Source organism: Erithacus rubecula (assembly GCF_903797595.1).
Source record: "Erithacus rubecula genome assembly, chromosome: 18".
NCBI lineage: Eukaryota > Metazoa > Chordata > Aves > Passeriformes > Muscicapidae > Erithacus > Erithacus rubecula.
Window position 1 is genome coordinate 11,953,764 of NC_136670.1, and position 27,351 is coordinate 11,981,114.

Consider the following 27,351-nt stretch of genomic DNA (forward strand, 5'->3'; position numbering starts at 1 on the left):
ACATTCCTTCCTGCACCTTTCCAAAGCTGCTGCTTCTCAGGAATTAACTCTTCCAAGTGTATCACCTTGGGACAAGTCTAAATTTCTGACTGATACCCGCAGACAGTGTTTAATGCAGGAGGTGTTGTCAGCTTGAACCTCCAAATCAACAGCCGTGTCTCTTCAGTTCAGATTGTTCCTCACCCTTCACTGCAGAAAAATGAACTGTATTTTCTGTCCTTCAGGGGAAAAAATCAAATTGTCAGTGCTGTTATAAAAGGGAGAATACAGTGAATCAAGAATATTATGCAACATCAGTAAATAAGGAATTTATACAGGAAATAGAAGGGCTGCTGCTGCTGCAGTGTGAAAGAATTCCTCTAAGTGGTTAATTAGATTAATCAGTGGCGCTGCAAAAAAGATGCTGCAGATGCAGGTTAGCACTGCCTTGCTTGAATTTCTATTGCTCTATTTCAGGTTGCATCCAAAAATAGCTGGTGGATCTAGACAGTGTTGCAGGAAAAAGAGTGGGGTACATCTGTGTGTGTATATATTTTGAGTATGTGTGTTCTTTACCCTTTCCAAATTTCCAGTTTGCCTAGTAAGTGTGAGAAATCAGTTTCATAAGATTACTGCCCAAAAATCAGCTGATGAAACCCGTTGCATTCTAAGTAATTTGGTTATGTAACTTTTCCAAAAAGAAAAAAAAAAAAAAATCCCCGCACACAGAAAGATGCAAGGAAGTTTCTGGAAGATCATTTCTTGCCTAACTTTTTTTTTTTTTTTTTTTTTTTTTTTTTTTTCTTTCCTGAAGAAATGTTGTTCCAGGGAGTGTCTGACTAGTTCTGCAGCTTGGCAAAAAAGCCAGACGTTACCTCATAGCTGCGGCCAGACAGCCCATTTCTATGCCAGGCAACCACTGCAGAAGCACAGAGCACAGGGCCCTGCTTGATTAGCACTTCTGCTGTTTGGAGAGTCCTGGAGTGTTTTGTTCAAGGTGGGCTGCTGAGAGGAGACTCGGTGTGCTTTTGTGCAAATGAGTGTGAGGCAGGGGGCTGGGGGCACAGGGGGGAGGCAGGCACAGGGACACAATAGGGGGAGGCTGCATTAATATTCAGCTTTCATGTTATCTTTGGGAAACAGGATCTGTTTGATTTGACCTGGTCAAAAAAATAAAAATAAGATTAAAAAAAAAAAATAAAAACAACCCACCAAGTACCACATCGTAAAGGTCAGAGGAAAAGAAAGAGATGGGAAACAAAGAGCTGTAATGACAGAGCAGGTCAAACTGAATTAAATGTTTAATTATCTCCCTTGTGTCTCATCAAATAGCTGTCTTTAAAGCAAGAGGGATCTTTTCTTCCAGCAAAACTATTACCAATTCATCACTGAGTTGGAAGGTGACGAGTGTTTGTAAACATTACAGTCAATATAATTTTCTCATCCTCTCCCTCATTGTTGATTTACCTTGTTTAACTGGATCATTTACCTAGTAAAGCTGTGTCTATATCATGTGTTCCATAAATGCTGGGGTCCCTGCACAGAATTACTGCCCAGCAGGACCGTGCTGTGCTTTTCAGCAAACTGCACCCCTTGCACAAGAGAAGGGCAAAGAGCAGGGCACGGAGTGGGCAGAGATGCTCAGCCCTGCACCTCCTCCTGGCAGTGTCCTGGGGTGACTTTTCCAGCAGCTGAGCTGTGGTTCAGTGCTCTGGAATGGAGACAGGCTGTGCAGTGAGCTGGGAAAGGAGATGGTGTGCTGAGTTCACCCCCTCGTGCCACACAAGCTGTGGGGACATTGTAGGGCACTGGAGCTCCATGACCTCTCCTGGGGTATTGCCTCTGTTCTTGTAAATGACAGCAGAAACTTCTGCTTTAGAAGAAACACATTTTAACAATTTTACTTTATTGGGTAACTGCTAATAAACTCACCCTTCTACCTGAGAGTACTGCATGAGTGTCAGCAAATTCGATATCAGAAAATGTGTGGGTTTGGATTATCTTTAGTAGTCAATTTCCCAGATGATAGAAGTTGTAGCTAAAGAGGTAAAATTAATTGGTTTTGGTCACATATAAAATCAGTGTCAGGATCAAACCCTTAACAGTTCTTAACTCCCAGTCTTGTATCTGAGCCCTAATGCAAGATATGCACCCGTGGGAGGCACAAATCAGTCCTTATCTAAGACAACTTCTACTGAAACTTCTAAATTTCTTCCAAGCCTTTTTTTGGGGGCTTACAAGGAAAACAGATTCTCAGAATTTTAGGAATTTCAACTGGAAGTTGCAAGAGAAGAGACTAAATGGACTTAGGGCAAAAGTGGGATCCATCTGACCCAGTTGAGACCAAGTCCAACTGCTCTAAGGCCCAAGGTCATGTGTCAACACCAGGGATGGGGAAACCACAAGGGGAGTTTTCCCAAGATTTACAGGAAGAGATGTGCTCTGGATGTTCCCAGCTGCTCACAAGTGGGCCAAGAGGCTGATGATTCCAGTCCTCCCTCCAGTCACAGTCACTGCTCCAGCCAAGGGTGGCACAGACACCTCCTGCAGGGCCATGCTCCTCGAGACCCTGGAGTGCCACCTGGGTTTTGTGCTTTCTAGAAGCATCCCAGGCTCACTGGGGACATTTGTGTGCCTGGTTGGATGTGTGTGGTAGGACAGTGGTGGTTGTGGGTGCCTGTATCAGTAACAACCATTGCACTAGCAGAGCTCTGCTATGGTGCTGAGTGCAGCTGGTTCCCTGCACTGCAGGGAGCCCCACAGGGCTCTTTGGAGATTCCAGTCACAGGGCTGCAGAAGAGAAAAAGAAGGAAATTGCTTTTCTCTTCCTTTTTGGCAAATGAGAAGTTGGAGCAGGGTGGATTGCTGGGTGCTGTGAACTGTGCTGGCTCTCTCCCTCTGCATCTCTCCCAAGCTCTTCTCAAGTTCATTTAAATACATTTGAATCCCATTTTACAATCACCTTAGGACCAAATAATTTTGAGGCCAAATTTCCTTTTTAACATAGTTAAGTTTAGTGTAGAGTAAATTTCCTCAAATTTTGGCTTGATGCTTAAAAACACCTTGGCACATGAGAGCAAACCCTAAGCCTCTCCTGGCTCCTCTTTTTCCCCAGTGAGAGGGGATTTGCTGTTTCCCATGGTTTCACATATCAGTAATGACAAAAGAACACGGACATCCCAGCTTCCAGGGACGTTCTGAGCTCCATTTGGGAAGCTCTGTGCCTCATTTGGCTGCCTGAGAAAACCTTGCTGAGGACACCCCATGTGGAGCTCCTGGCAGGCCAGACAGGAGGGCAGTGCAGAGCTCAGGGTCAGTGCTGCACTGTCCTTGCACGGGGTTTGCACAGGAGGAAGAGGAAGAGGAGGCAGAAATGTGTGCTGGGGAAATGCAGCTGGAGGAATTTCAGGCTTTGGAGGTCAATGTGCAGAGTGAAAACCTCAAGGACAATTTGAACCCCAAGCTCTGGGTTCATCTTCCCAGCACAATGCAGGTGGAAGGGTAGTCTGTGCAATAAGAGTGGGGAAGTCAGTTAAATGTATTCATGGGATACAGTGGAAGAAATGCATTGAAAAGTAGAAATCACTGCCTCTAACCAGATGATCCCTTCCAGACAAATTGGAAGCAGCTGGTGAAGGGGAGACTTCCAGGGGATGGACAGAAATAAGAACCAGCCCTATTGCCTAGCTCAGGAATAGCAGGGAATGGGAGGAGGATAATCAGGATTCCAGGAGCTGGGCTGTGCATGTGGGCATTGCCCATTGGGAAATAGGTATGGATGGAGCTGCACTTTCCTTAGAAGATAACAGAGGTATAAACATTTAAGAGTAGAGATTGTTTAGATTGTTTGGGGAGCAAGAGGAAGGAATGAGAGGAGAGAGAGCTATTTGGGAAAGAAAAGGACTTATTAGCCTTTGAAAGTGGGGATCTGAGAAAGACTGGAATGGGGCTGCTGTGTCATTATGGGCTGCAATCAGAGATATTTCAGAGAGTAAACTGGTAATAGAAATATTTTATAGGCCACCTGACCAGAAAGAACAACTGGACTGTGAAATGACTGTGCAAATAAAACAGGCATGTAAAAAGGAGAGAGTGGTAGAATTGAAGATTTTAACTATGAGGCACAGGCTGGAATACATTAAGGGAAGGGAAATCAGGCTGGAGGTATGTTTGCAGATCAGACACAGACCTGCTTTCTAATTCAGCCTGAGCATCAACTGCACAGCTTGGCTATTACAAAGGGACTGCATGAGGACAGACACAATAGGGGAGAGCCCTGGGGAGGCAGCTTTCACAGGCTCCAAGGGAAAAAGATTTTAAAGGTGGATTGTGAAGGAAAGGATAAAGGGAAAAAAAACCAAAAAGAAACAGTGATTTTGGTCTGAGTGACCTTAGAGCTTGAATTTCAAATATTTAGGTTTATTTGTCTTACAGTTCCACAGAAGCAGTGTGGAATCCTGACCCACTAATGAATTAAATCCTGGGATCACCCAACTTTATCCCAGGTGAAGCTGTCAGTTGTTACCCAGGCCTGGGAAATAGGGCCAGCAATGAACCCCTGGCCCCACTGACACCAACAGTAAAAGTCAGGTTTGATTTAAGGAGGCTGTGGCTTCATGCCTGGTGCTCATAATCTCCTTGGGCAGGAGGGTGATTAGGGAAGGTGAGAGCAACAAAGGTGGTTTGAAGGGCCAGAGAGGTTCCCCAGGGAAAGGGAGGTCTGGGGTTTCATTGCCTGCCATACACAGCTCCTAAAGGGCCATCAGAGGGTGAGACCCCTGCTAAAGGTAAAGATGAATCTTTCCTAGGCAGGGTATTGTATATGTGCATGTATAAAGTGGCCAAGGAATAGCTAAATTTTGAGTGGCTGTCATGAGTCATACACTGTTTTCTTGTAGCCCATATGCTTGACTTCACCTCATATATCCTCTCTGATTAAAAAAAAATTAAGGTAAATAGGTTTGCTCTAGGGATTTTTAGATGAGTCCAAAATAGCTGCACATATGACATTTATTAAGATGTCAATTTTATTACAATTGTATAGATACTGTCAAAAGGTAGCCTTTTTGTTTTATTTCTTTGTATATTAAAAAAAAAAAAAACAAAGTAGAAAAAAGTGTGTGTTTAAGGGAAACAGAAGGAAGAAGTTGTAAAGAGTGAAAAGAAACCTCAAACCCAACAGGTGTCAATGAATCACAGCTCTCTTAGTCACCACTGCTGGCTGCATGAATCAATAGAGGACTTTGCCTATTAAACAAAGATTCAATTTTGGTATAAAATATTACTTGATAAGCAAGCAGCCTTGTTCAGTGAGTGCCTCATGAAAGACTCACACTCAGAAGCCCCCAAAGAGAGACAGGTCAGTGCACAGTCATTTAGCAGGGGAAGCAAAAGCTGGATTTTTAAGAGTCTTTATGTAGATATTTTAAAAATTGCTCTTTTTATAAATTATAATAATAAACTGAAACCCCATCTTGTGTGAGCAGGCCCTGCCCAGGCCCCCAGGGCAGCCCTGAACCACAGCCCCTGTCAATGCAAGCACTTGGGCACTCTGTGGGTTCATGTTTGTGCACAGCAAGGGATGGAGCTCTGCCCAGAGCCAGGCACTGCTGCTGGCTTAACTCTGAATGCCCCTTCCCTCCTTTCCTGTTGCCCCCCAGCTTTTCAATTTGGCAGCCAGCACCCCTCTCCTCCCCCTGATACCACTAAAAGTAGTGACTTTCAAACAGATTTTCCTTCAGTTGGTAATATGTTTTTGGAGATGAGATGTACATGTGTTCATTAAAACTGATTTTTTTTTTTTTTTTTCAAAAAGAACAAACTTGATCTGTGGTGATTGTCTCTGAGTTGCTAATCCATTTTTCCACCTCCTTTTCCTTTAACATTTGGTGGAGAGTTTTCATCCCATTCTCGATGGAGACTACTCATCAAATGAGTCTTCCAGCAGCCCTGGCAGGGTGTAATTTTTAATCCCTCTTTACTCAAACAGCATAAGGGCAGCAAATACTTTCAGTACTTTGGCCTGTGCTGTCCATGGAGTGGGAGCTGCTGGGATGCTGCTGTCTGAGAGGGATGGGATTTGTGTGCAAGAGCCAAGCGTGGATCTGTTTTGCTGATGCTCAGGATAATTAAACAATAGAAGCAAAATGATTAATAAGGTTCTTCTTCCAAGGCATGGAAGAAGAGAAGGCTGAAGGCCTGGAGAGGGGCCACTGAATTTGACTAAATAAATGTAGCAGAATAGGAAGATTTTCAGCAATTATTGGCTCGTTTTTTTTTCCCCAGGCTTTCTAACCCGTCGCTTTAACTTATTGGCTTAAGACACTTCTTACACCCACATCACATTTTGCCTTGGGCCATTCTGCTGCTCTTGACAGCTGTCTAGGGCAAAAGGAAATCACCCGACCACAAATGTTTTCTCATAACTTCATAACAAGGGAATCTGAAGAAGTCAAAACCTTGGAGGTTCAGACCTCGCTTTAAAAAGCGAGATAAATTTAGGACCAGAGATGGAGGCACTGCCCTCTGTTCCCTGGCTGTGTGTGCAGTTGGGCTGCACTGCCCATGCATTAGCAACACTCTGAAAATTGGTACCTCAGTTCCTTAAGTGCTGCTGGTCACTGGGAGACCAACCACAGCCCCTGAGTGCTGCATTGTGGTACCTGGTGGGTGATGCAGGACAAGGATGGGGCTGGAGAGGTGGGACTTGAGCAGCCCCAGCCCCTGAGGGGTGGCAGGGCATGTGGACAGAGCTTTGCTGTGCCAGGAGGGAAGGACAGTCCCAGCTGGATAATTAATGTTCAAACTAAAGCTTGGCAGTGGTCTGGCTGCTGGCTGTGCCAGGATAGGGAAAAGGGAAATGCCTGTGAGCCCACTCAGCCCTTGTGAACTGGGTCAGAACAGCACAGATTCAGTGGCAGCCACTCTCATGGCAGGTTGTTGATGCCTGGTGGAGATTTAGGTTGTTTAAGGGTTCAGTGAGGGCAGTATCAGCCCTGCTGTGGGTGTTCAGTGCTTGCTGTGCATCTGAAAGATGCTGAGTGAAGGATTCTCTGAGAGAATGGCAGTGAGGGGACTGGGAACAGACACAGATCCTGACACTGTGCTGAGGGACATTAGAGCTCAGTGATGTTCACCTTGTGCTCCATCATCTGCCCATGGCTCTACAGCACGTGCATCAAGAAATGACTGGAAAATAATAAAAACCTTGCCTGTCTTCCCACTCAAGGGGAAGACAAGCTGGCAAACTCCAGGAAAAGAAATGCAAATGGATGAGCAGTCGGTGTTCAGGGTCTTTTGTCTTCTCTGCAAGTGGTGCAAGGGAGTCTTGGAACTGCTTTGGGAAGGTCAGGGGTCCTTTAAATGCCAAAAGCTTGAGGGATCCAGCTGCATCTTGCTCAGATGTCCTGTCTGAAGGCAAGTCTAACAACGAGCTGCCTTTTAACTACTTGATGTTTTATTTAGACCCCTTCATCCTTAGAATCTATTTCAAACATGTTCACTCAGTCATTCTTTCACAGCCCTGTCCCCTTCTGCACAGAGGGAGAATGGGGAGGCTGTTGTGGTTTTGGTGTGAGTTTGACTCTGCCTGTCTGAACTAGTAAGACATTAAACATCTTGCCCAAGGTCACAAATAATTCACTGTCTTTCCCTGATGATTTTCAATACAGCATGTTCTCCAGCACAAGTCCTCTCTGGAGAGTGTACATTGCAGTTTTACTGCCTGTATATGATGGCTTTCCCTTTTTTCCCCCCTACAATTACCAGTGCACCTGAAGACCTGCTTTGAAGGAAAGTTGAGATATTGTTCCCAGGAATAAATCTGTCTGCAAGTTTGAAAATGGTTGAGTATCTGAGCCTTTCAGTCTTCACTGTTCTTTCTCCAAACTTGTGTTGGAAAAATCTTGAAGGGATGTTCCTGTGGCTCTGAAAGGTTCTGCCCAGTGTGATTCCAGTGCTGTAAGCTCAGCTGGGAACACCCTGACCCCCTTGGAAGAGCAGTTGGAGCTTCATGGCACTGCTCCATGGGCATCCAACAGGGACAGCAACAGAACTGCAAAGCAGTAGCTACAGCCTATTAAGAAGCATAATTAAAAATTTAATTACTTCTGAAAATAGTGGTGTCACTGGCTAGACATACAAAATCCCACTGCAAGCCAAGTGAGGAATTCAGGTTCCCAGGAAGACCCTTGGGATGAGTGGAGTGAGTGGCTGGGATCCTGGTGTGAGGGGCTGTGGGTGCCACACCTGGCACATGGAGATCCCCCTGCCCACAGTGCCATTGTCCCTGGCACACCAAGACCCCCCTGCCCACACTGCCATTGTCCCTGGCATGTGAAGATCCCCCTGCCCACACTGCCATTGTCCCTGGCAAGCCTCTGTCCCTCTGTTTGCCTCCCCTTGCTGCACTTATCTGCTGGTCGAAGTCACTTACTCTTATTTACATTGCCCACAGGGCATGTTGGATTGGAGCACATTTCCTCTCTTGTTACAGTTGATGAATGCAGCTCTATTAAAATATCATCTCATCTTCACACTAGATTGCAGTGAGATAATATGTATTTTTTCTATATCGTTTATACAAGAAAGATTATGTTAAATGCCAGACCCAGTAAATATTTCAAGATGCACTGCATTGCTGAGAACAGTTTCTCCCTGGGCATATGTTCCAGAGCCAAAGAAAACACTTTAAAAATTTCCTTCCTGTTTAATTTTTTTAAAGGGCATTCTCCCTATATCTGTTACTGAAATGACAAGTTGTCATGTTCCTTGATCTTATTACAGTTGCAGATGTAACTCAGCAGGGAATCTGCCCAAGTTTACATTTAAAATCATAAGACTCTGATTCTGATCTTTTTTTTTTTTTTTTTAATAATTTTAAATCTTTCTGTGGTATAGGACTTCCAGCTTTACCTCATTGTAATCAAGATCAGAATTGCTCCTAATTATAACACTTAACTTCTGTGTAGTGCTTTACACTTTTCAGGCTCTCTGTATTCATCAATTAATTAATCCCCAAAGAAGTATTAGATTTCTACTAAAAAAAAAAATGGAAACCAAAACAAGAGGGTGAGAAGAACTTGCCAAAAGGAAGAAGTGATGGAGGAAGAGAATAGACCCAGCTCTAATCTCAGTATCCAGGGAGGAGAAGAACACCTCCAGTTCTAACCCCAGAATGTTCTTGCAGTCCACTCTCTCAAACCCTCACAGGGTGGATTGTCCTTCCCAGTGTGCAGGGAAATGTCCCTGCATAACTGTGGCACCTGCACCTGGATAAACCCCTCCACAGATCCTGGGATAAAAGCCATGGCAGCACAAGGACAGGCTTCCAGAATATCAGTTTTATTCCAGAGTAATATCCAGGCAGGATATTTTACTGGCCTATTTGTAGTGGATTAATTATTCTAGTACAGCTGTTCTGGGAAGGTATTTCCCTGCAGGCAAGCCCATGGAGGGCAAAGGGGAAATATGAGCTTGTTGAAGGATTAGGCAGAAGGGTGGGATGTTTAAAGGTTCAGCTAAGCTTCAAATAAATGAATTTAAACCTTTGGAGGTTTTCTCCATTGCACCTCATGGAGATCTGATCATTTTTATCAAAGAGAATAAAAAGGACCAAGATGCAAATTTTTTCTTACTACATTGGTTAGTTGGAGAGGGAAAAAGAGACAAGTGGCTTCAAGAGAAAAAGCAGGTTACATGGACTTTAGATTATGTGATTTTGGAAGGTGTGAGTCATTAGGAAAGAAGAGGGAGAAAAATAATTTTCTCTGGTCGCTATGCAGTAATGCAGAACAGTTGTTCCTGTGTTTATTTGTGTTTTCCAGCATGGAAATTGTTGGCATAGCCCATTGTGAGATAGGGATTGTGCAAACTGGAATAGAAAAGCAAATACCAATACAATGGCAGCTGATGCCAACTCTAACACCTGACACAAATATGTTGAGCCTATCAGAGAGAAGGGATCATTAAAAGAAAAAAAATATTCTTTTAGCTTTCATTTCCTGAAGGGATTTTGATTTGTTTAAGGTATTTTAAGAATAACTAGAACAACTGCACTGGACTGGAATGGCACACCAAGTAGGGCAGGGAGAAGAAATCTTTGATTTCTGGTTTTCTACTTCAGAGTCTGAAAACAGAAAAGTACTTCATTAAAAGCAGGAGCAGCAGGAGATCAAATGGTTTCTTCCTATTACAGTGTATTAGTATTTTGAATCAATATTTCATTAATAAGATTCACTCCTACATGCCTACTTTTTCTTAAGAAAAATTGAAAATCAAACACAAACAAATGCAGCTGTTGTTTGCATTCCTCCTGAAGGTCCTCTCCTCTGTGCAGGGAGTGTTTGTTCCTTTCCCTTGTTTTATTTTCTTTTTAAACCTTGAGTTTGATAAAAGTCAGATTATTTTCAAATTGTTTATGTTGTTGCCTACACCAAAATCATCCTTTTCTAAGGAAATTATCTTAAAAGCAGCCAAGTCTGCTGACATGGTATCTGTTGAGAATGCCTCTGGTCATGGCAGTGTTTCATAGATTGGTTGTGGGTACAGGAGTCACTGCAGGATTCTTTGGCTGCCTCTGACCTTGCTGCTTGTTCTGTTTGTCCTTTGGGGTTTTGGAGCAGGTCCCTGCAGCAGAGTCCCACAGCAGCACAACTGGGGCTGCCCAGCCACAATATTGTAGACAGAGGGTGCAGTGCCCTGCAGGGTTTGTGTCCCTGGGATCCTCCTTCCTTCTGGCAGAGCAGCCAGTGGCCTCTTGCTGTGACTGCTCTGGAGCTGGAGCAGCTCAGCAGCTCCCTGATGGCTCAGCCTGAACATCCAGAGCAGCAGTGCCAGGGCACATCCCAGCCCAGGGCATCTGTCTGTGCTCATTCTGCACACTCTGAGTGCAGAGCCCATCTAAAGCTCAGCAGACTGAGATGCTTTGCTCAAGGACCCGAGTGCAGCAGCTCTGCTCCCACCTGAACCACTCTGCCCTGTGCCTTGTCTTCCCCGTGGGTCCCTCCCTGGGGGAAGCAGCTGCTGTGCAGACTCAGAGCTTGTCCTGACCCTGGGTGAGCAGGGAGCTGAGAGCACAACTGAGAGCTCTCAAATGCTTCTGGTTCACCAGTGCAGACACAAAGTACACAGCAGGAGAACATCTGCCTACAGGGAGTACTGTGCAGGGCTTGTAATGCTTGAATAATTTTTGTCTGCTCCTATGGTGTGATGGATCCCAACCCAGCACAGAGCAGAGTCAGTGCTGCATCCTCTTGTGGCTGAATACATTGCCCCTGACTGCAGCTCCTTCCCCTCCTGTGCTCCAGGGATGGCAGGGGAGCAGCAGCTCAGAGCTCAGGGTCCTGGTGGGGTTCTGTGCCCTGGCAGTGCCCTGTGTTGGGAGGTTTTGCCCTGGTGTGTTTGTCTGCCCCTTGTCTCGTGAGAGGAGCAGGAGAGGAGCTCAGATATGAGTGCAGACATTTGTCTCCTGTTTAGAAAAAACAACTGGTGTTTGGGCAAGTTCCTCCTCTTGCATATCTAGTCCCAGCCTTGAACTGTCCCTCTCCATCCCACAGTTACTCTCTCCCTTAACACACTTGCTTTCCTTTGTTTTTCTTTGATACCAACATTTCTTCTCTCCCAGAGCTGTACCTTTCTACAAGAGGCTCAAACATGTTTTCTGTATGTTCATGGTTAGGTTTGCAGAGCCTTGCAGACCAGCTAAGAAAAGCCAGCCAAGCAGGTCAGGGAAAAGAGCCTTCATGTGCTTTGTGGATTGCTCTCATGGTTGGTGAAACTGGCAGGACAGGGGGGGAATAAAGTGTTTGTCTGTGTGTTGTGTATGTGGAAATCTTTGCAGCTCCAGTCTAGACCTTCCCTGCTGTTCAGGGAATCAGGGAAACTGCAGCCAGAGTGGCGAGGCTGGGTGAAATCATAATAGTGCCATTGACACCAGGCTGCACCCAGGGCTGTGCAGACCCAGCAGCCTGGCAGGGGAAATGTGTCACCCCCACTGTCCTGAGTGGGGGACCCTGACACCCAGCAGCAGTGCTGCTTTCTCTGCAGCAGCTGAAATACCCACCAGGACACTCCCTCTGAGCTCAGAGAGATGCAGGGGAGCTGTGCATCAGGTGTTGCTTGGGTAAACAGCACTTTAGCACCCCACTTACACACAACACAGACCAGGCATGATGAGAGCAGGTTTTCCTTCCCCAGTGCCATCAGTGCTCCCCTCTCTGATGTGAGAAAATCACACACGCTGCCCTGGAGACTGCAGCATGTTGAGGTTGGCCAAATTGTGTTGAGCCATATGTTGACCCAAATCATCAGGAGATTCTGTGGGTTTTGTGTCCCAGCTTTGTTGCATTCAGGCCCTCCCTTGTGTTTGTCAGGCTTCCAGGCACTGATGTCTGGCGTTCCCACCCTGTCTGCCACCCAGTCCCAGTGAGCTTTTTGCTGAAACAGGAGCCTTTGATTTTTCATTTTGAATTAACTCTGGGGGTTTAAATTTCTATCCTGTTTTTTTTTTTTTTTTTTTTTTTTTAAGATTTCAGACAAAAAGAATAAAATGTCTGTATCCAAAAACAAAACCTCTTATGTTGGGGGCAAATTAAATGTTTCCCCTTTTTTCCTCCTTCCCTTTCCTTTTTCCTAATTTGATATTGGTTTAAAACACAAATTGGAGACAACCAGAAATTATGTTACAGTGCTATTACCCTCTTTTTCCTTTCTTTCCTTGGCTGTGATGTATTTCCACTGCTTGCAATCCTGATTTCCCCAGAAGTCAGGCATCCTCAGAATTCTTTTCCTCAGAATTCCAACCCCGGCTCCCCAAGTTGTTCCTGTGCGTACCAGATTCATGACATCAGCTGCACCAGTCTGTATTTTAGGCTACAAAAATAGCAAGGTGGTGACTCAAAATGAAAAGTGCTTTCCAAGTGGTTATGTTGTATTTAGTATATTAACCACCACCCCTCAGAGGAGGTGGATGAGTGTGGAGGAGGAAGAGGTTGTTTTGGAGATTTTGTGCAAAATTTCTTTTGAGTGACAGCATTCTGTGACAGTTCCCAAAAGCAGTGCTTTTTACTGGCTCCCAAATTCTCTTATCTTTTGGCAAATCTCCTCCCCATCCTGCTGCCTCTCCTTCCTGGGATACTGGTGAAAAACCAAGAAAAGGGAAAGGGAGCACCTGGAATGTTCCCCTGTGGCAGGGGACACAAATGCAGCTTGGGTCAGCTCTCAGCAGATGGGCACCTGCAGCCCTCCTAGAAGGACATTTTGGCCATGGTGACCAGAATTCTGATCATGTGTCCCTGATTATTTTCTGAGCTGCTGCTGACTTTTAAGAGCCATTGCACTGGAAAATAAAACCTTTATAAGTGCTATGGGCAGCAGTGCTGGGGAAGGATCTGATTACCAAAGGCATGTGTGGCACCCTGGCCTGTGCTAGAAGGGAGCATTTCCATTGTGCTCTGCAAACTTTGCCCCTGCAGACGGATGGAAAATGGCTCGATGGAGCAGAGATTCATTTTCTAAAGGAAATGAGGATATAAATTCATTTAAGAAATGACATGCCAATTTTTCTTGCTCCGTTTTCCTCTCATAATAAACGGTACAGCTGCCAGGAATTTTGGTGAAAATAACATTTGCTTTCTTTTTTTTTTTTTTTTTTATTTTTATGTTTTTAAAATCCTGCTCAAACGTTATGAAAGACCCTGAGCCAGATATTTCATATTTAAGATCTCAGTGGAGGTAAACCTCACTAAACAAATGAAGAGTCCCTGTCGACTGCTGACAGTGATAGTGACACACACTGCAACATTACTTCCTCAAAACCTGGAGAAAATATATAACCCATTTACTTAATGGACTGAGCTATAATGTCATCAGTTAAGTGAATCCTGTGAATAAAGAACAAGATGAAGTAATTGCTTCCAAAACATTTCTGGAATGAAGCAAAGCTTCACAGTGACTGCTCTCCTGGGGTCCCACTGATAACCTCTTTGGAGCAAAGTTTGTTCTTCCATGGTGCAGAGATCCTTTTCCAGGTGTTATTAAGGACTTAACTCTCTAGGCAGCATTTAAGGGGGGACCTTGATGTCACCCCAGTGTGGCTGGGTTGGGGGATTGCCACCTTGGTTGGGTTTAAAACAAAACAGATGGAAGGGAAAACAGCCTCAAGTGCACAAACTGGCACAGATCTGCTGTGCTCCAGCTCAGTTTGGGGAGGTGTTGAGCACCTGTAGGTCCCAGCAGAGCAGTTTACAAACCCAGCCAAGGAGTGACACAGCAGCCTGGGGTGTGTTCCCAGCTGAGACGGTTTCAAAACAAGTGAAGAAACTCAACTGGTCTGGTGTTGCAATCAGCACTCCTTGAGTGCTGTGGGAGAGCAGCAGCAGCAAGGTCTGCACCTTCACAGCTCATCTTTCACTTGGCTTTGGCTTTTTTCTTCAGAGGAGAAGCTGGGATGCCATCCCACAGCAAGGGCAGGCAGTGAAAGGCTGAGCTGGCTCCAGAGAGCTTGGTGATGTGTCTGTAGAGACCCTCTCTTTGTTTCAGGGTTGTAGGGCCCCTGAGAGTTGTCTAGGTCTTTTTCTCATAGTGAAAGAAAAACTGTTGGAAATGCTGTTTTTATAGTCCACAGGATAAAAGAGTTGTTTTCCTGAATCTTTGCAGCTTTTACTAGGCTGGAAGGGACATGTGGGGGTCATCCAGTCTGGCTGTCTGCTCAGGGAAGGGCTATTTTCAAAATCAGATCAGGTCATATAAAATAATCAGTTTAGCCCTTGATTATAATTTTTAGAGGTTTCTGCCTCCATAGCCACAAAAAGATTAATCTGGCCTTTGGCACGATGAATTAGGCAGAAATTTCCAGCTCCAGAGCAAAATGAACACAGAAAGAACTCTTGAGGTAGGTCAGCCATGGGCAGGAGAGCTCATTTCTTCTGTGGTGGATCCATTAGGCAAAGCTCCCAGCCCTGAGTCCCATCTTCCCTCCTGCCCCCTGCCTGGCTGCCTGGGGTCTGGGACTGGAGTGTGAAATGAAATTTGTGTCACCAGCCTTGGGGAGCAGAGCAGGAGTGGCAATGGTAATGGTTCACCAAGTGTGCTTACAAAGCCAAGCTAGAATCCTTCCCTTGTTCCTAACTCCACTTCCTTATCCTTCACACAATGCCCCTATCTGCCCTTCTCATGTGATTTTTGTATTCCCCTCAGCAATTTTATTTGCACAATGTTTTTTTTTCTCCCACATGCTTGTTTTTCTGGCTGCTTCACAGTGGATGAAATGTTTAGTTCTTTCCATCTGACTTAAGAAGTTTCTGGTCTTACAGTTGCTCTAAAAAAATGTGAGTGCTAAATTAACATGCAACTACTGGAAGGGAAGAGAAGGAAATACAAGGTCATGCTCTTTCTGTCTGACAGAGTGAAGAGCCCCATGGTAGAGGGCACAAAAAGGATTTCATAAAGAGATCTGGGTCCTCTTTCCATCCCAGTGCCTTGTGTGATTTCCAGGCAGTGCCTCATCTCTCCAAGCCTCCTTGCCTGCTCTTGCTTTTCTCTCCTCTTCACTTATTTTCTCCTCTGCTGAGGTGTTGAGCAGCTTAGGGCAGGCACCATCCCACCTGAAATGTACCTGTGTCAGCTGGCAAAGCCCCTGCCCTGTGAACCCTTTGCACAGTGGGCAAGAGAGACACCTCACAGTGATTTGGAGCTTAAGTGGGATAAATAACAGCTCCTAAAATGCTTTTTCTCTCCATTAGCTGCAGTGGGAACCTAAAACTACTGTTTGCTGACCTGGACAAAGAAAATCTAGTGGGAACCTATGGAGCATATGCAGTGTTCATCACCAGCAGCTCAGCTGAAAACTTTAACACCTAACTATAACAAATTGTAATGCTAGGAAAAACTGCTTTTCCTGGGTTTCTTTCACACAAAGAATCTCGTTGCTGAATATCACTATCAAAGCAAGCACAGCAGAAATCACTTGAACTCTTTTTTTGTGATAGCAGTGAAAGACTGTAAGCAAAATGAAGCACTGCTCTGGGAATAAATAAAAAAGCAGGATCTGCATTAAAACAACACTTATGGAAACTTAGAGGAAACTTAAGGCCTGGCACTTTGCAAAGAGGAGTGATGAGGATGCAGAGGTTGGAGAAGGGAGTTTGCTCTGTTGGGTCATTCTTTAGTGGAAGCCAATATTTGCTGCAGCTCAGTGTGATGAGCAGCACACCTTGTTACAGCCCAGGAGGTGGAAGGATAAACTTGAAAGGAGAAGGAACTTTGTAATGTTTGAGATTTTGTACCTTCTTTCTAAAGACAGCAAAACGTTGAATACCAACAAAAAGTCTCATAAAAAAAAATGAAGAACTCCTACCCCCCAAACACCTCAAAAGGCCAAATGTTCTTTTGAAATGTGGAGTTTTATCTGAGCACTGCAACGACACTGGAGCATGGAAGTCAGGAAGGGGTTTGTGAAGGCAGCTGCCACTGCTGGATGTGAGAATGGAAGAGCAGGTCTGTCTTAGATATCTGCTGGAGTCACCTCCCTTTGTCCACCCTCATCATTTTCCATAAATCCCTGCTGCCCTCTCCTCCCTGCCCTATTTTCCCCCTAATCTTTGTTCCCACTACATTTGTCTTCAGTTGGATCATTTTTGATAGCTACACTTTTCCCTCAAAGAAGGCACATATTCATGAAAATAATCTGTCCTTTGCCATTATGACTTGTGTTTTCTTTCCCTTCCTTCTGTCTGTTAGGGTCCTCTTTAGCTTTTTAGCTCTGGAAGATTTTTTTTTTTAGACTTTCCTGCTGTTTTTCCTGCTTGTGAAGTGCTGAGCCCCTCAAAGCTCCATTCTGTTGCCATACATTGCATGATGAAACACTTCTACATGTGCTGAGTTGTAGGACTCATCAGCCAGCAAGTGGATGACAGTTTCTACAGCAGCTAACAAGCCATTAGAAGGTAAAATAGAAATAAAATTCTAATAATTCAGTTGATGAAGCCTTTTCTCATAGACAGATTTCCTGCAACAAAATTATGACTCAGGCACCACCATTTTCAGCAGTCTGTTCTTCAAAGGATGAATGTTTTTCACCCAACATGGCACTGAATCATTCCCTGGGATGTGTAAGGTATTTGTGCTTGCACCACGTCGAGGTGTTGTCGTTATGGTAACTCTTCTGTATTAGTCTTGATTCCTCATGTAGTGCAATTATGAATGCTGTTGTTTTAAAATACTCTGAGCTGTCTCCAGCCCTGGGAGCCAGCACAGCTCAGTGAGATCTGCACATCCCCACTGAGGCAGAGCTGCTTCACCATAAGTTGTTAAAATAAAGAGCTGGTAAGGAAAAGAACACATCAGAACTGTTTCTGTGGGAAATCAGTGGAGAAGTCCACACTTCCCTTGACATTTTTTTCCACAGTTCTAAGACACACATCTACTTTTCTTTTTTTTTTTTTTTTTTTAATTTCTTTAAATTAATTCAGCCTTGCTTCTCAGGTAATCACATGAATTCGAGTAAGCAAGACTGCACTGCACTAAATGAAATGATTATATAAACTATGGTATTTCAGCAGAGGTGCTTTAGAAAAGTCCATTTTTGCCCAAGGTCCAGAAATTGTACATCCATTCCTCAGTATATCCCAGAAAAGGCAGGGGGTATGCCACAATGCAAGGAACTTCCTTGTGCCCCCTTCCTTTATGCTTTTATCCACTGTTTCACTTTGCTGGATCTGAAGCAGTTCAGATCTCAATGCAATATTAAAGACACACAAAACCACTAAAGATTGTGGCTCCAGTGTCCACAATTTGCCTCAAGGTTCCAAAACATTCCCTGGATGTTGCCCAGGGGACAATAAATCCACTTCTATCTCTCCAGACTTTGAAGGACAGACATTTTTTCTTAAATAGACCTTCTCTGTTTTCATTCCCTTATTTATCTGGAGCTGACACTTTAGCATAGTAGATGCAGCCAGACACTGAAAACAAAGAGAAACTCGAGTCCTTGACTTTTTCTGAGACTTGCAGCCTGTATTTAAGAAGGGAAAAAAAAATCTTACAAACAGAGAAAACTTGTTTACAGATTTGTCTCCTTGGCTTTTCTAAACATCAAACAGGCAGAACAAAGATTAGGAGTTTCTTCTACTTTGTGAAATACTAAATAAAAAAGAATAAAAATATTTATAGAATAACAAAAGAAAGAAACAAAAGATACAGTGTACAAGGTGTTCCTTTGGTTTCTTGGGAGAATGTGCAGTGAAGCTTGAGATTGTTTGTCTGCATTGCAAACGCTCACAATGAGCTTTTGAAAAATGTTTCATCTGCTGGGTACTTGACCCTCTGTGTGGATAATGTGTCTCCAAAATGAAGGGAGGAAAGGAGGAGGCAAGGGAGAAGAAAGGAACTGTCTTTGCTTCTATTATCTTCAAAGACTGCAACATTTCTGCAGGGTTTCTAGATAAATGGTGAAGGAGAGCTCTCCCATCCTTCCCCCTGCTCTGGGACATGCTGTCCTCCACCCCTTCTGCTGGAGGCTGATTTCACTTTCCAACCATTTGTGTTTTACCAGGTCTTGGTGGCAAAGAAACCAGATTTCCCAGCTGGGCTGGCCTTGGTGACAGAATCACCTGAATCAAGGTTTTGCACTTCATGTTCAAGTGCAGAATAGGGCAGAAAGCAATAATAGCAGAAAGGTGGGATGGCCAGACATCCAAAAGCTCCCTGTGCTATGTGGGATAGATGGAACCTCTTCCTGTGGCAATTTCCTGTCTTTGGGCAGCTTTGGGTGCAAGTGCCCTGTTCCTTTTGCTGTTTGCTGGTGCCTGCTGCTGTGGGTTTGTGCTCTGCAAGTCCAGAGGGACTGCAGACAATGGGCTGCTCTCAGGCTGGGCAGGGGGTTCAGAAAGGAGGAAAGCCATGACAGGAGTGGGAGGCAGCTGCAAGGACATAATTTGTCCCAAAAGCAGTTTAACAAGTGTGGAGAGCAGTTTGGTGATTTGGAGGAAGGTGCCCTGGTCATCCCACCAGGCCTTGCCATCACATCAGAGGGGCTCAGTCTCTGTAAAACCCCGTTTAATCACTGGGATAAGGATTGGGGCAGTTTGTGCTCAGCTGGGTGGATAGAAAGCTCTTGGCCCTGGCCTTGAGGAGGGAAATGAAGCTGCTGTGAGCAGGAGGGTGGCTCTCACGTGGGATTTTCTGTCGCCACCATGTGAGACTGGCGCGTGCATGCAGCAGGCACGGAGCCACCGCCACCAAACACATCCCCAGTGCCAGCTGGACTTGCACCAGACAGCCAAAGGTGAAAGCTTATCTCCATGCCTGAGAGAAAACAGGAGGAGATGCAGATGGTCCCAATAAACCATTGCAGGAAACAAAGTACACTTGATAAGGAGCAAGGGAAAAGGAGGATGAGAATTCCTAATGTCAGTGATTCTGTTAAAGACTTTGACCATGCCTTATGGGAAACTGCAAAGTTAAAATATAAATAAACTGACTTTAAAACCTCAATATTGCAACAGTAGTGGCTGAGTTGAATTTAAATTACCTTCTGTAATTCTTGGAATATTGAATGCTTTAAGAAAGTGTGATGTTTTTCTTACCTCTTACATAACTTTTTTTGGTCAAATTTCTGAAGCAGTGTATTGATTTTATTTTTTTTTTAAGGTAGAGTTTATCAACACCACAATCAGTTTCTTACACATAAGGGTTAGAGAGAGCTTAAATTGTTAGCTAAATGTTTAGAGAGCTAACAATTCAAAGAGCAGGGGATTCTTCTCAGTCTTATCCAACAATCCTAACACTTTCCTCAAAAGTCCCTGAATATCGAAGAAAGATAAGGATAGAAACATCATATTAGTAACTGTAATTTTATTTTATTTATCTGCTGAGTGCAGTGCAGAGAGAGACTCACTTTTCAGGTCTGAAATTGCTGTAACTCTTGTCCACAAATGGAACCTAAGTGCTGCAGACTACACTGTGCCTTTGCTCTTTGCATCCTTTGGCTTGAGGAAAAGGCATTTCTGTATCAGCTCACAAACTGTGAAAACCAGACAGCTGCACACAGGAGATCAGAAGTGAAGTTTTGCCTTCACCCTCAGAATAGGAATGAGTGTTACAGCAGCAGGAGCACAGGCTGCCCCCTCAATGGCCCAGCATTTTGGGGTTAGTCTGTGCAGACCTGCAATATTCTCTCCTATTGATTAGAATTAATTTGATAGTACTATTATACCCCTACTGAATGCAAAATTATTCTGTGAGCACTAATAGAGGGGTTTTTTTTCCTTCTAAAATGGTATATGAGACAAGTAAATCTACAGGACACTTTTTGACTGCTGATTCATTTCTGATTCATAAAAATAAACAGATAGCAAGACATATGTCTGAGTTGAACAGCATTTACTCTGTGGGAACATGTAAATGTAATAACACTCTTTAACAGGGTTAAACAATATTAGCCCTCTGATTTGTCATTATTAGTGTCACTAATTCTAGTTTCATGAACATCACTGAAAATATATGGCATGCAAAAAACTACTACCATAATGTGAGCACATGCATCTGTCTTTCCAGAAGAAAAACAGGCTTGGCAGAGACTGCAGTTCTGCAAGGATTTGAAACAACAACTTTTTATTCATTAAAATGTGGTTATGGTCTGAAAATGGACTTGAGAGCGAGGAGGAGGGAGGGAAAAATGATCTCTCATTACAGACAGCACTTAGCAGTTCCAGTTTGTCTTCCACTGGCAATCTGCACTGACAGATACAATGGCTTAGCACTGCCCCCATTGATGCCAATGGAAAAATTCCCTGTGGAATTCAATGGGAGAAAGACCAGACCCCAAATCTGGACTGCTGTCAACAGTGGGGAGCCAATGTCAGTCTAAACAGAGCAAGTTTAGTTTCTTTTCTGCCCTAAGTGTCTTCAACACACTGCCAGCTCAGAGCTGAATCCAGACTCTTCAGAGCTCGTGAGCAGAGTGGCTGGGCAGGCTTTGAGGATCTGAGGGATCTGGGGATCTGGGGATTTGAGGCTGTGTGAACCTCGGGAAATATTTCCCAGCTTTGCAGGACTGGGGATTGACTTCTGCAACCACTTCTCTTCTGACTTTAGGCCAGGGCTCATCTCCTTACCAGGACACTGCCACTGCTCTGGGTGTCCATGTGTGAGGGAAGGCAGTTGCCAAAATGTGGCACCTGTGTGTGGTGACACCCCCAAAGGCACAGCCTGGGCTTAGCCTCCAGGAGGAGCCTGCCAGAGGAACGTGGTCTCTGCCTCAATATCCTGTTCTGAAAGCCCCAGTGCAGAGGAGACACCAGAACTGCCCATCCAGGATTTCCCTGCTCCTGCATATAGGAGAGATGTTTTCCTAATGCCTTAACCCCAGTCACCTTTGCTGCAAATAAGGTGATTTCTGAAGGAACAAGAAGAGTACTGTTCCCTTTATAACAAACTTCTGCATGTTGGAAGACTTTTGTCATATCTTTCTTTTTATCAAATCTTCCCTTATTCTTTTCTTCTCTAGACTAAACAAACCAAATTCCTACAACCTTTCCTTGCAGGTCATGTTTTCCACATCTCTTATCACTCCTTTCTGCTCTTCCCTGGCCTGTGGCCAGTCAAACCAAATGAGGGTTCCCAAAGCTGGACATCCTGCCCCTATTTTGTTGCTTTGGATATAGGACAGCAAAGCAAGCAGAATTAGCAAGAGACGAGGAGCTGGTTTTTAATCCCTTCCATTATCCCTGAGCTGGATATCTGCAGGGGTTTGAGGGACAAAAGAGCCCAAGTAGGAGCTCACTGAAGCACTGAACAAATGACATCGATTCCTAGTTGTGACCATCTCTTAAATTATGCCAAGTCCTCATTAACCCCGAGGTTATTGTTTGCTCACATAAATATTCACCTGCACGTTCCCCTTGGCTGGGGTTTCGGGGACAGCGAGAGGAGTTTGCCTGGAGTCATCTCGCCTCCTGCCAGCCCCCCTGCGCTGCCCCAGCCCCAGGAAGGAGTGGATCACGACAGAAATCGCTGAGCCGACTGCGGGAGCGGGGGGAGGACACTGTTGTCATGTCCATGTTCTATCTGTCATCTACTGGTAGCTATTTATACTGCGCCCGCCGCCGGGGCGGGAGGAGCAGGGGAGCGAGCGAGAGCCTCCCAGCACGGAGCCGAAAAAAGAAAGATCCTGCTGGGTTTGAATGTGCCAGACTGAGCCTGGGAGGGAGTCACAGCTACCTGTGACAGCACGGGGACAGCTCTGCAGGCACGGCATCTCTGCAGAGCCCCGGCCTTGAGCGGCACTCAGAGTCCCTGGGCATCACTGCCTGCTGGAAAAACAAATTCCTCCAGACCCAGCTCCAGGCCCTTCACAGCAGCATGTTTTATCCACCCTGTGCTCTATGTTGTCCTTTATATGTTTTCAATATTTAAAGCCTGTTTTTCATGACAATGTTTCTTCTATTTCCACACAAGATTTTTTTTTTTTCTTTTTTCTGCGTCTCTCTGTTCCAGAAAAGATGTGGTTTTGTGCACTGTTCTCTATGGCTGTGAAATCTCTGGGTGTCCATTAAAATGAAAAGAGTGACAGAAAATTAAATTAGTTTTATTGTCTGTGGTAGCAGTGGTAGGAAAAAGATTGGAACTGTATCAGTTTGGGCTGTGTAGCACAGGTAGAGCCAGACTCAGCCTCACCTGGATTTTTAATTTTTACTTTTTTCTTAATTCTATCCGCTCAATTGATTTTTAAGGAACAATCATTGCCTTTTATTGTTATAAACTAAGCAGTGTGGGAAGCTTCAAACAAACACATTTAATTTTTTAATCCTCCACTTCCTCCATGATGTAACCATTCCTCAAACAGTGTGAATTCGGTGCTACTTGTGATGGGAAATCAAGGAACTTTTTTAAATGGAATAATTTCTCCAGACAGTCCTGCTGTTGACAAATCCAGTTAATACTACTACACAATTTTGGAGAACACAGAGAAATGCTACATCTACTCATCCACCTGCAGAATAACTTTGCACTGCATGTCAGCATTTAAAGGGGATTGTCAGTAATTAGGCTGCTATAAAATATAAGTATTGTGGTCACAGACAATAAAACCCAAGGAAGTATCTTTTCAGTGTGTCTGAGCACAGGCAGTTCCACATAACCATAATGATCTTTCACAGGAAGCTCCTATGAAAAAAAAAATTAATTTGTGTATGTGTAAATGAATATACACATAAACACCCAACTGCAGAGAGGGTCTATCAGTTTTATTAGCTACGTATAACCTCCAGGGAAAATGGTCTAGGGACATTTAAAGGAATTATTTTTAACTGACAATGATTGCATCTGTGTCTGTGATCCCACAAGACACTGGGGTTTCTTTGTCTTCCTCTTGTTTTCCCTGGAGACTGCATAAGAAAATGAACAAAGCAGAAATGCAGAAATCTGTGGCTACTCTGGAGACAGAGGCAGCCTCGTGTATGGCATGGGAAAGGAGAGCCAACATTCCTCTGTCCAGCAGGAATCCAAAGTTCCTTCACAGAGACAGAGAAGCTGCTGCTGCCAACACAGAGAGCATCCTCTGGGGGCTTTGGGTCACCCTGGCTGCTGCTGCTGCAGCTTGCAGCCCCAGAGAGCTGTTCTGCCATAAAAACAGGGCAGAACATCCCCTGTTATTCCCTCTGAAACAGGGTATGGAGGAACAGGGAGTGCCAAGCCATGGGAGCCCCAGGCTCTTGGATGCCAGTGCCCCTCCCGAGTGCCTGGTGCTCTCCCCTGCCCTGCAGGGATGGTGGCCTGGCTTGGATTGGTGCTCTTGGTGCTCTGTGCTCTCACCTGATGCTGCTCCTTCCTCCAGAAGGGCCTGGCTGCATTTTCTCCACAGCTCTCACGTCACTCAGCTCTGGCTTTAATGGCCCTGCTCCCTGGAAAGATGAAATATAGGGTTGGGCAATAAAAAAAAGCTGGAAAGAAAGATTTATAATTTTCCCCTTAAGCCTGTCATTCATGTCATTAATATAGATGTCGTTTAGGAGGGCAACAACTTTCTCTTCTTTTTTTCTTCTTTCTTTTTTTTTTTTTTTCTTCTGCTAAAAGCTTTGTGTATGTACCCACAGTCTGACAACCAAATGGGTCTGCCTTTCTTTTTTCTCCTCCAATATGTGGATTGCTTCTAATTCTGTCAGTCAAATGGAGCAGCATTTTCAGGAGGGGAGTGATTAAGGTTCCCTCAGAATAAAGGGTTGCATGCTGTGCCTCTGCTATTCATCAGCAATGGGGATGGAAGAGCAATTCCAGGCTCCTGAATAACAGGATTTTTTGAAACATACAAAACACACCTTAGAAATACTCTACCAGCAAAGCACACAGTCTCCAAATGCCATGCTTATTTTCTGTTTATTCATGCTTTATTTTCACTTTTCACCATGTTCACCCCACTCAGCCCAAGTGCTTACTCGGTGCTTGACTCCAGACTCCCCCAGCAAAGCACTTGGCAGTTCCTTAATTGTGCTTAACTCGCTAAAACCAAACCATTTAAGCTTGTGCTTAAAGTAAAGCCTTTGTTACATACTTTGTTAAAGGAATATTCATTATTAGATTGGAGACTGTGGTGTTGGTCATTTATGGGGGGCAAAAAATGCAAAGTAGTCAATCTTGCAGTAGTTCCCAAACCAGTGTCAATTTAACAAAATAAGTGTAAGAAAAAAAAAAAAAAAAAAAAAAAACCTATTAAAAGGTGGAATGTTTTTGAAGGTGTTTTCAAGCAAGCTGCCAGTTTGCAATTTCTCCCAGAATTATTTATAAGTGTTTAAAACCCACTGAAAATGTAAAACCTCCTTTTTATTTATAGTCAAACAGTACCTTTTATTTGACCTCAGATATTTTCTGTTTCCTTTTGACTCCTCAAATATTTTTGACAATCACTTAAAGTTTCTCTGAAATGGAAGTGCAGATGGGAAACCAAGCAGCTGGGGCTTACTGAGGAGTCTGGGAGTCTGCTGCAGGTAATGGATTCACAGTCCCCCAAATATCAGCCCAGCACCACTGTCATTATACCCTCTTCTTCATGCAGTTAGGATGAAAAATACAGATGATAAATTGTGCTCCTACATACCAAGGGAAGGTGGGGGTCCTCAGAGACTGAGCATTTGTTGAAATGCAAGATATCACTTCTCGATTCCCCACTCTGTTTTATGGCGTGGCAAATTTATTATGGAGATAATATTCAATGCCCACACTTTACTGAATTTAAATCGAGGAGAACTTCTGCAGGTCAGGGTTGTTTTTTGGTTTTTTTTCCTGATCATTTTTAATGTCTGCAAACATCCTGTCTGTGTGAGTGCCTGCACCAGCGTGTCCTCTGTGTTTGCCAAGGTACAATGGAGGGAACACTTGGGTGCCACATGGTAAATGTTTCATGAAAAGAGTATCTAAAACCATCCAGACTGTCTGCTCTGCACTCAAATGCAGGACATTATTTCATGATTCCCTGTGATCCCTTTGGCATTGTAATTCTAAACTGTGCAAAGAGAAGTGGATGAAGGTGGATTACAAATTCTAGGCTGTATAAAGAACCTGTAATTATTTGTTAAACTGTTGTGTTTAGTCTCCTGTTCTGCTGTCTCCAGGCTGGCCTGTGCAGTGTTTTCCAGTTTAACTCCCTGGTTGTTTTACTGGTATATAAGGACAATATGTGCCTCCTTCTGCTTTCTCACAGGCCTGCAGATAAGATTTCTCAATCCTGGGGATGGCCTGAGAGTGTCTGCAGGCAGAGGACAATTGCCTGTGGGATACAAGCTCCAGTCCCATGCTGGGCTGATGGGACACTTTTTGACCTGACAGCAGACATTTCTGTATGAGCTTCTCATGTTTTGTTTTGTTTTTTTTTTCTTTTGTTCTTATTTCCCCTTAAACACAATTGAGTTTATTTTGCTTCAAGGTAGAATTTCCCCTAAAATGCAAAAAAAAAAAAAAAAAAAAAAAAAAAGAAAGCATCTGCTTCTCTGTCCACCCTTCCTTTCTCAGACAATGAGTTCCCTGCTTCATCTGGAGATGTGTGTGTATGTATCTATACCTCTGTATGGATCTACCTACATGTATATTCTTTCTTTCCCCTGCTCCTCTGTGAATTAAAATAGCAACCCTTTGCCAGTCTTTCCTCTCCCACCAGAGACAGGTAGGGTTATTTTGGAAGGTGCGAGGGTTGTTTGTTTTAACTTTTCTTTAAGTCACCAGAATGGTGTTAAATATAATTTCCATGAAATGCTCCAAACCCACTGCATTTGCCTGGGTGTATTGTTTTTCAGGCTCTCTCCCACCTCTAATCAGCTATGATTCGGCACAGTTGGCAGTCTCTGCTCAGCAAGCAGACTGTCTGAATCACAACTCAGCCCTAGAAAGGATGGTCTTTCTAGGTCAGGGCTAAATATACTGACTATGGGGGTGAGCATGGAAAAGTTCCCATTCCAGCTGCCATCCTGCACTGAGTCTGCAGGGATGAAACTCCCCACCTTGGCAGCACATTGTGAGGCTTCACTCACTGGGATGTGAAAGGGGAAGAGGGAAAGTGCTGTGGAGTCCCTGCCCCACAGCAGTGAGGGCTTTTGGGGCTCAGATGGGTGGAAAAAGGGCATGGGAGCATCCCTGTCCCCTTGGCATGAGCTTCACCTTGCTCTTTCCTAGCACTGGCAGCTGCTGGGACCAGGAGGGCAGGTTCCCCTCCTGTCCATGTCTGCCAGGCAGGGAATGTGCTTGTTCTCCATCCTCAGGCACCAGGGGCAGCTGGCAGAGCTTTCCCTGGCCTGCAGGACAATTCCAGGATGGCTGGCTGGCCAGGAAAGCATCTCTGTGCTGCAGAGGGGTGATGGGGACCTGGGGCAGCAGCAGGGCAGGGAGAGCCCAGCACTGTGTGGAAACACAGAGCTCACCACATCTCCCTCCAGCCCAGGCTGACACTTGGCAGTCAGGCTGGAAAAATCAGAGCACAAATCCATGTGCTGTTTGAAGTCAGTAATGAAACAAACTCCCGTTTCCAGGAGTGGGACTGCATTTCCATTGGCCCCTTCCTATTAATTCTGTAATACCATCTTTCTTTTTTATATAACACAACCAACCTCCTGCAAGAGTTTTCTTCCCTTTTAGAAGATGAAGCTTCAAGATTGTTACAGTTGCTAGCGGCAACTATTCTGCAAAATCTTTTTATAAAATGTATTTATCTAATTAAAAATCTTTTAACAGCACCGTGCCTGTAGGATCAAAAATCTCATTTATACAGTGCAGGACTGGAGCAAGTATTTGCTGCTTCTGTAGAGCCACAGATAAACAGGGACTGGAGGGGCATAAAATGACTGCTCCAACCCAGCTAATCCTAATGCACTTTTTCCAATAAAAAAGTGG

The 27,351-nt window shown here is 44.4% G+C and overlaps 1 long non-coding RNA gene across 2 annotated transcripts in view; it reads left to right on the forward strand.

Moving 5' to 3' along the window:
• LOC306809702 overlaps nucleotides 1-27,351 on the forward strand; it is a 214,660-nt gene that overhangs the window by 170,742 nt on the left and 16,567 nt on the right. The window contains exon 5 of one of the 2 annotated variants that reach the window (XR_013776294.1): nucleotides 794-1,022. The exons of the other annotated variant lie outside the window; for it this stretch is intronic. This is a non-coding gene — a long non-coding RNA (uncharacterized lncRNA). Of the gene's footprint in view, nucleotides 1-793; nucleotides 1,023-27,351 lie in introns of those variants that run through there. 2 annotated transcript variants of the gene reach the window in all.